This window comes from Haemaphysalis longicornis, unplaced genomic scaffold (assembly GCF_048455015.1).
Source record: "Haemaphysalis longicornis isolate Haplotype H1 unplaced genomic scaffold, Haemaphysalis longicornis Haplotype H1 scaffold_3, whole genome shotgun sequence".
Taxonomy (NCBI): Eukaryota; Metazoa; Arthropoda; class Arachnida; order Ixodida; family Ixodidae; genus Haemaphysalis; species Haemaphysalis longicornis.
In genome coordinates, this window is record NW_027526335.1 from 82,558,502 (window position 1) to 82,566,032 (window position 7,531).

Consider the following 7,531-nt stretch of genomic DNA (forward strand, 5'->3'; position numbering starts at 1 on the left):
ACGAAAGTAAAATTAGCGTGAATGACCTTATGGTCACTTATTTCATCAAGATATTAGAAGACAGGCTCCCAGGATCGGTTGTTAAGATTAGGTCAAGAATGCTAGCGGTATCTTTAGTAACACGTGTAGGTTGTGTTATCAGCTGAGTGATATTAAAGTTGAGGCAAACATCAAGGAAATCGTTGGCTTCCTTTGCATTGGGGGCAGATGAAGTTAGGTTAAGCCAATCAATGGTAGGAAAATTGAAGTCCCCCAGGGGGAGGACGCGAGCATTTGGGTATTTGGCCGTAAGTTCGGCTAAAATACCATTAAGCTGGCGCGCAAAATCCGGGCTACTTTTTGGAGGTCTCTAACAAACACCTAATAGTACGGACTGTGGTACGGAACGACCGAGCAAACACAATATTGACGGGTCGGAGGAAATGTTTATAAGGGACCATGAAAGTTGTTCGGTTGTAGCAATCAGGACTCCACCACCACGGGGGCCAGGACGATCTTCTCGAAAAAGATTAAAGGGAGGCAAGTCCGTCAAAATTTCGCTGTCGGTGACGTCACAGGTCAACTACGTTTCAGTTAGTATAAGTAGGCTGCTACTAGATGAAGATACAAGGTAGGACACGTGGTCGCGTTTGGAAAGATAGCTGCGTATGTTGGTGAAAATGACCCAAAAAGAAAGATTAGCGTTGTGACCAAAGACGGGACCATTAGAAGATCTGGGACGTGAAGGCAATTGCTACGAGCTTTCTTCTACATTTTCAGTTGCCTCGTTAAATGCGTATCGTTTGGAGCCCATAAAAAGGGTCTTATACCGTAAAAGGAAGGGACCTGATTTTTCTTTAGCAAAAGCCAGAAGATGCTTCCGTGCGTTCCGGACCCGATGCGAGAAATCCTCCCCGATGCTAAAATCGGTGTTCTTAGGCTGGGGGCCATTAGCAAGGACAGCTTCCTTGGTTTCGAAAGATGTAAACTCCAGAATAATAGGCCGACACCGGTCTTGCGAGTGGCGGCCAAGACGGTGGGCACGCTCGACATCCTTGGATTCGACAGTTATTTTTTGGTGGTCCTTGCAAAACTCAGTAATAAGCTCCTCAGACTGCGCATACGTTTCGGATGTGTTGTCGTCCGCTATGCCATAAAACGACACGTTGTTCCGTCTGGAACGATTCTCCGCATCGTCCAGTCGAGCCTCCAGTACAGAGACTTGGGTAGCTGTCTGGGAGGTGACGGTGGCCATGGCGTCAAGATCGCTTCGGAGTGTGTCGACACTACTGTAGTGGGATTCTAGACTGTCGATTTTCTTGCCTAGTTCTGAAATGGCTTTATCAGTGGTAGAGAGCTGGCTTTTTAGGATTTGTACATCCGCAATGAGCTGGGATTGACCGGAAGGCAGGCTTTTTAGTTCAGTCATTATTTCCTCTAGGGTGGTCGGACCAGGGTTAGTTTCAATATCTCCACCCAACAGTAACAGCAAAGAGAACACAATGTTCATACAATCAGAAATAATGGAAACAAAGCACTGGGGGCTTGGTAGCTGAACAAGGCATCCGTTGCTTCTTTTTTTAGCAAAAATACAGAATTTATTAGTGACCTGCATCACAAACAGAAGTGGATTAGACTGCGTCGTGGCACAGCCATGGAGCCCAGAGAGAGCGGCCGGCCGGCGGAGGGTATTTATACGCTGTGCGCTTGCTGAAGTCGATGATGACGGTGTAGCTGTTAAGCACTTTCGAGCGTCCAGTTTCCGGGCTGCCGCGTCGATACGGCAGCTCGCATCGATGCATGATACCGGGCCCAGAAGAACGGGTACCAGCACGCAGGAGATAGCGCGTACGAAATCCTGTATCACGAACAGAAGTGGATTAGACTGCGTCGTGGCACAGCCACCGAGCTCACCTGCGCCCACCGAGCCCACCGTATTAGCTGCGCATCTGCTTGTATCGCTGAAATTTTCATCGAAAGCGATAGTGTTTTGCCACTCCTGCCATCTAACCCCTCCATTTTTCCCCTCCCAACCCGCACGTTCTTCCCATTGTGAATGCAATGCAAGTTTGCTTGATTCAATTCAATTTTCCCTCGTTCGCGGCGCTCGTGCGTGCGTCATCTACGGGGACCTTTGTTTCGGTTGTGCTTGGAAAAGCTCGAGCTGATACACCTTGTTTTAATGCTTGCTCTTATCTCGCCTGAGCCCGTGTTTAAAGCGTTGCTTTTTATTTGCTATATCCAAAGCCAAACCGAAAACACGTATTAATTAAAATAACGTTGACAATTTTACTCATGTATCTAAAATTTGTCTCTTATGTACCTCATGTTGCCTCATAAATGTCGCCTCGTAAGTTTTTTTTTGCACTGAGAAATGTAAATATGTATGGGGCATTGCAGCAGTTCTACTAGTTTCGAACGACCTTTCGTATATGAACGTAATGTTTCAAACTGTTTTAGACGGTTTTTTGGCGCTGCCATTGTGTATTTAAACTTTTTTTAAAAAACAAAAGCGAATGTTACCGAAAGTTCTATCCTTAGGTAGTCCAAGAAAGGATATCACCTTGAAACTGGTTTGCTTGGTTGTTTGCTAAAATATTGTTGCTGCTACTGCCAAAATCCAGATTTCTTTTGGTGTTGCGGTGAACCAGTGTAACATTTTTATTTTCACTGAGGGATGAGTTAAAGATGGTGCAAAGGCGAGGGAACGCTCAAGATGCAGTATTGCCCGCTTGAATTGAGGAACTTAAAGAATAGTTGAAGCATTTCAAGCAGTCACAGGAACGGGAAATATGTGGTAAGATATAGGGGATGAAAGTTACACTGAGAACCATCACTCAACGTCTCGGATTTGCCATGGCGGAGCTACGACAAAAGATGGAGGCAGAAGCGGCAAAGAACCTCGCTGTTATGAATGGAGATACGGCGCCCTTGAAGAAATGCCAGAGCGTTGAGACCTAGAATGCATAATTTAGTCTCCCCAAGGAAAGTCGCATATCGCATGCTGTGCACTTTTCGACTAACAGGTACTTGAAAATGTACGGTGTCTCCAGTTTCGAATTTGAAGGCGTGTTTGGAAGAATGGAAAATATTTGCTGAGTTTGTATTAAAGTTTGCCGCCGCGTCGCAATTCGGAACTGGGAAAGTTTTCCCTATTTCGGAAAAACTTCGACGCAATCTTAGGGCGCCAAAGAAAGCTCGACTGACGAAGAGCCCAGCTTCCGTATAAAAAAAAACGAGCACCCTTGCCCTGCTTTTAGGGAGCATGCAGGATGACTATAAGTAAAGACAGAGACACACAAGAAAAACATTAAAAGAATAAAAGTTTACAGGCCTTTCAGGAAGAGGACTTCAGGAAGAGGAATAAAGGAAGTCCTATTCCTGAAACATCAGAAAACTTATTTTTTAAATGTTTTTCTCATGTGTCGCTGTCTCTACTTACCTTATTTTCCCGCGCTCTTTGAGAGTTTGTTTCCAATCCATATATACGTATGTATGTATGTATGTATGTATGTATGTATGTATGTATGTATGTATGTATGTATGTATGTATGTATGTATGTATGTATGTATGTATGTATGTATGTATGTATGTATGTATGTATGTATGTATGTATGTATATATATATTTATATATAGTATTTATTGATGTAGTATTTCATATGTTCTCGTAAAAACCAAGCATCCATTAATTTTATCATAAAGAAACACTGAAAATATCGCTTATGTATTGATTTCCTGCCTTATCCCTTTCCTTCCCAACAACAAGATTTTAGAAAATGGCCCCAAATAATTAAATTTTGTGTATTAACCACTTCCTAATGGTGCTTCGACAACTGAAAATGGAAAGCTAAGAGTAATTCACACAGAAAACAAACCCACACACATGTGTGGGCTTGGCTTCTATTCGTATGATCTGCGGGTAGTAAGAATACCTTAAAAACGGCATCAGGCGCTGAAAAACTCCATTTTCACGTATCATGGATAAGTTTGATATTGTTTTCAGTAGTATGCATGTATGTATGTATGTATGTATGTATGTATGTATGTATGTATGTATGTATGTATGTATGTATGTATGTATGTATGTATGTATGTATGTATGTATGTATGTATGTATGTACGTATGTATGTATGTATGTATGTATTGTACAACAGAAAGAAAGGAAGGTCCACCAACAGGCGTAAATTGTCTCGCCTAGGGGCGGACACCGGAACGCCTGCTGGTGTAGGGGAGGTGGGATAGGGAGGAAAGAGTACATAGGAATAGGGGGATAGGGTAGAGGGCTTACATAAATATTGAAACATGTTTGAATATTACGCGTTGACTGGAAACTGACGTCACGCATCAGCGAACAAGTGAAAGGCAAGGAAGAAGAAGACGAGTGGCACTAGAGGTAAAGAAGAGGAGGTAGACGACGTTCCAGCTCTGAGTCTACGAGCAGCGCATCATTTCTGGGCGCAAGTTCGCCTTGTAAATAAACCTTTTCTAGTCCTCATTCGTAACCATCGTTACAGAAGACATGTGGAAGAACGTCCAGGGAGGCAAGGGAGGAGGCCGTCGTCAATAAAAAGCACATATATTTACATTATGTACAGGGAACCGTTCTCAAAGCAGCCATCTCGTCGCCTCGCTTGGTCGTCTTCATCTTCTTTCTATGCGTCTGTTGCGCGCGGTGCTTGCATCGTCTTCATCGTCATTGAAAGTTCCAACATTCTCCCGTTCGTAACCATCGTTACAATATATAACACGCGGGCAAGAATAAGAAGGCACATATATACAACGTATAGGTGAAGAAAAAAAACGAAACACTAGTCATATAAACACTGAAATACCGGACACAAAGATGTAGCAAAAAGGACACGTGCACACATACACACGCACACACACATATATACCCACACAGGAAAGCTACACTAGCAGCAGCACTCCACTGCAACCCGAGCAGTTATGTGAAGTTGCAGTGTAGTGCGCTGTGGAGCCCCGAGGCACCCAGGTATGCTCCGAGGGCCTGGAGCACTTTGTCCCGCTCCCTGGCACTGCCCTGGGGGACAAAGCAGTTTCTCGAGCGGCCGCACTCCTCGTAGCATGGCCAAAAGTTCCGCCCGCCCTGCCACAAACTTGGGGCACTCGTACAGTACATGCGGCAGGGTCTGCACGGGCACTCGGCAGTGAGCTCAGGCGGGGCTGGCCACCCGGCCCAGTCGGTGTTTCCGCTCTGCCGTTTACACGTCCCCCATGTGGAGGCGCAGGACGGCCGAGCGCAGTCGACGAGGCAGGCGTGATGCCCGAACAGGCGCCAGACCCCCTCCGACACGCAGCCGCGGGTCTGGATGCCTGGTGCGGAGGTTTCGTTGGTTGAGCAGGCGGGCGTCGTGCGCTGCCACCTGGGTCACCATGTCCGAGGGAGGCAGCGCGTGCGCCCCGGCGGCCAGCTCGTCCGCCCGCTCGTTTCCGTCCAGCCCGATGTGGGCGGGGACCCATTGCAGGCAAAGCCGAGTTCCCCGGGCCGCCATCTGCGCAGCTTTCTCCCGGATGCCCCGCACCAACAGGGAGTGCGAGTCACCATCCAGTAGACGCCCCAGGGCCACCCGGGAGTCGCACAGCAGAGCACAGCGCTCGGGCAAGGGCTCCACCTCCAGCAGCAGGTCCAGGCCCAAACCCACACCCACCAGCTCAGCTGTGGCCGAAGATGAGGCATAGGGCTGCCACGCCTGCCGGGTGGCCTCTCCCAGCACGGCGGCCGCTGCGGCCAATCCCTGCTGCTGCCGCACCAAGCCGTCCGTGTAAACAAGGGCGTGGCTGTGTAGGTCGCCCCAGACGACGCCTCGTGCCAGCTGCAGTTGTCCACCGTGGGGCGTCCGCCGCTTGCAGCGCAGACCTGGGATGTCCAGCCTCACGTCTGCTGTCAGAGCAGGAGCCGGGCCACCAGGTCCCGCATCAACTGAGGCCACCACCTCTTCGTAGAGCGTGAGCATGCGCCCCATGCGCGAGTGGTGGTGGCCGCTCAGTCGCTGCAGAAGCGAGCCGCCCCCCTCGGCGCGCCGCAGCTGGTCAATTTGGCCAAGCGCCCGCTGGTCAGCCGTCATCTCGAGGGTCCACGCCCCCACCGTGGCCAGCGTCTTCTCGCACGGCGAGCTCTGGGGCAGGCCGGGGTAAGCGCGGACCCCCTTGCGGTGATCCCTTTCTAGCTGCCGCCAGGATGGTTTCCGAAGTATCACCAGCGGCAGCGCATACATGAGGAGACCCATAGCGGAGGCATTGTTCAGGCGGAGAGCCGTCCACTGTGAGCAACCACTGTCCCGGGCCACAATCTTGTGCACTGCCGTGCTGGCCAGCCGTGTCCTGGCTCGGAGATCCTTGGCTGCCTGCCGGAAGTTCAGTCTGTGGTCCAGGGTGAGCCACAGGTAGCGCACCCTAGTCCTCCACTGGAGCTCCTCACCATCGATGGTTAGGCGCCGGGTCTATCCATGGGTGGGGGCGTCTGGATGCACCATCATGGCGTCTGTCTTAGTCGCCGACAGCTGTTGGCCGACGCTCGCCAGCTTGGCCCGGACTGCATCCATGGCCGCCTGCAGTTGCCGTACGATGGCTCGGCCCTGACCCTTGGGACCCAGCACCCACAGGGCGATGTCGTCGGCGTACACCGAAATGTACACCCAGTGGCCCCCTCCTCTGGGCAGGCAGCCTGGCAGGGCTGACATCACCAGGTTAAAGAGGAAGGGGCTGATGACGGAGCACTGTGGGGTGCCCACGTCCACCGGCCGAGGGGCCGACAGGGCGTCCCCCGCCTGCACCTGCGCCGTGCGGCCCGCCAGGAACGCCTCGACGAAGCCCCGCAGCTTTCCCGCAATGACAGCGTCCTCCATGGCCAGGTAGATGGCATGACGCTGCAGGTTGTCGAAGGCGCTCTTCATGTCCAGCAGCACCAGGGCCGCCACCTGCTTGGAGGCCCTGGCGTGTTCAAGGGCCGCCATGACGTCGGCAATGGAGTCGGTGGCTGCTTGGTGCCTCCGGAAGCCCGTTAGCTGCTCGGGCACGGCCTCTTCCTCCACAGTGATGACTTCCATCCTCCGCAGTGCCACCCGTTCGAGCAGCTTGCAGCCACAGGATGTGAGGGCCACAGGCCGGTACGCCGTGACTGCCACAAGGCCTTGCCTGGCTTTGGGATGGGCCGCAAGATGGCTAGCAGCCACTCAGGTGGCACCGACCCATGTCTCCTATGACGTTGTAGGCGGCCACTCGGGTGGCAGCTGCCCCGTCTCCCAGATGCGGCTGTAGGCCACCAAGAGCTTGCCGAACCCCACTTCATCCAGATTGCGCATCATCTGGCAGGTAAGGCCGTCTGCCCCTGGCGCCGACTTACGCTTGCAGCTGCGTAGGGCACTGCGGAGCTCAGTCTCTGTGATGGGGGCGTTGTTGAGGGGGTGGTGCAGCTCCCCCGTCGCAGCAGCAGCAGCAGCGGGCCCTGATTCCGCCTGGTGTGGCGGCAGGAAGTGTGCAGCAAAGAGGTCGGCCAACTCCGCAAACCTGGCCTGCTTGCGGATGGCG

At 51.5% G+C, this 7,531-nt stretch overlaps 1 pseudogene; it reads right to left on the reverse strand.

The window, feature by feature from the left end:
• Positions 1–733: 733 nt before the first annotated feature.
• On the reverse strand, positions 734–7,050 carry LOC144175297 (uncharacterized; annotated as a pseudogene).
• Between the last annotated feature and the right edge of the window lie 481 nt (positions 7,051–7,531).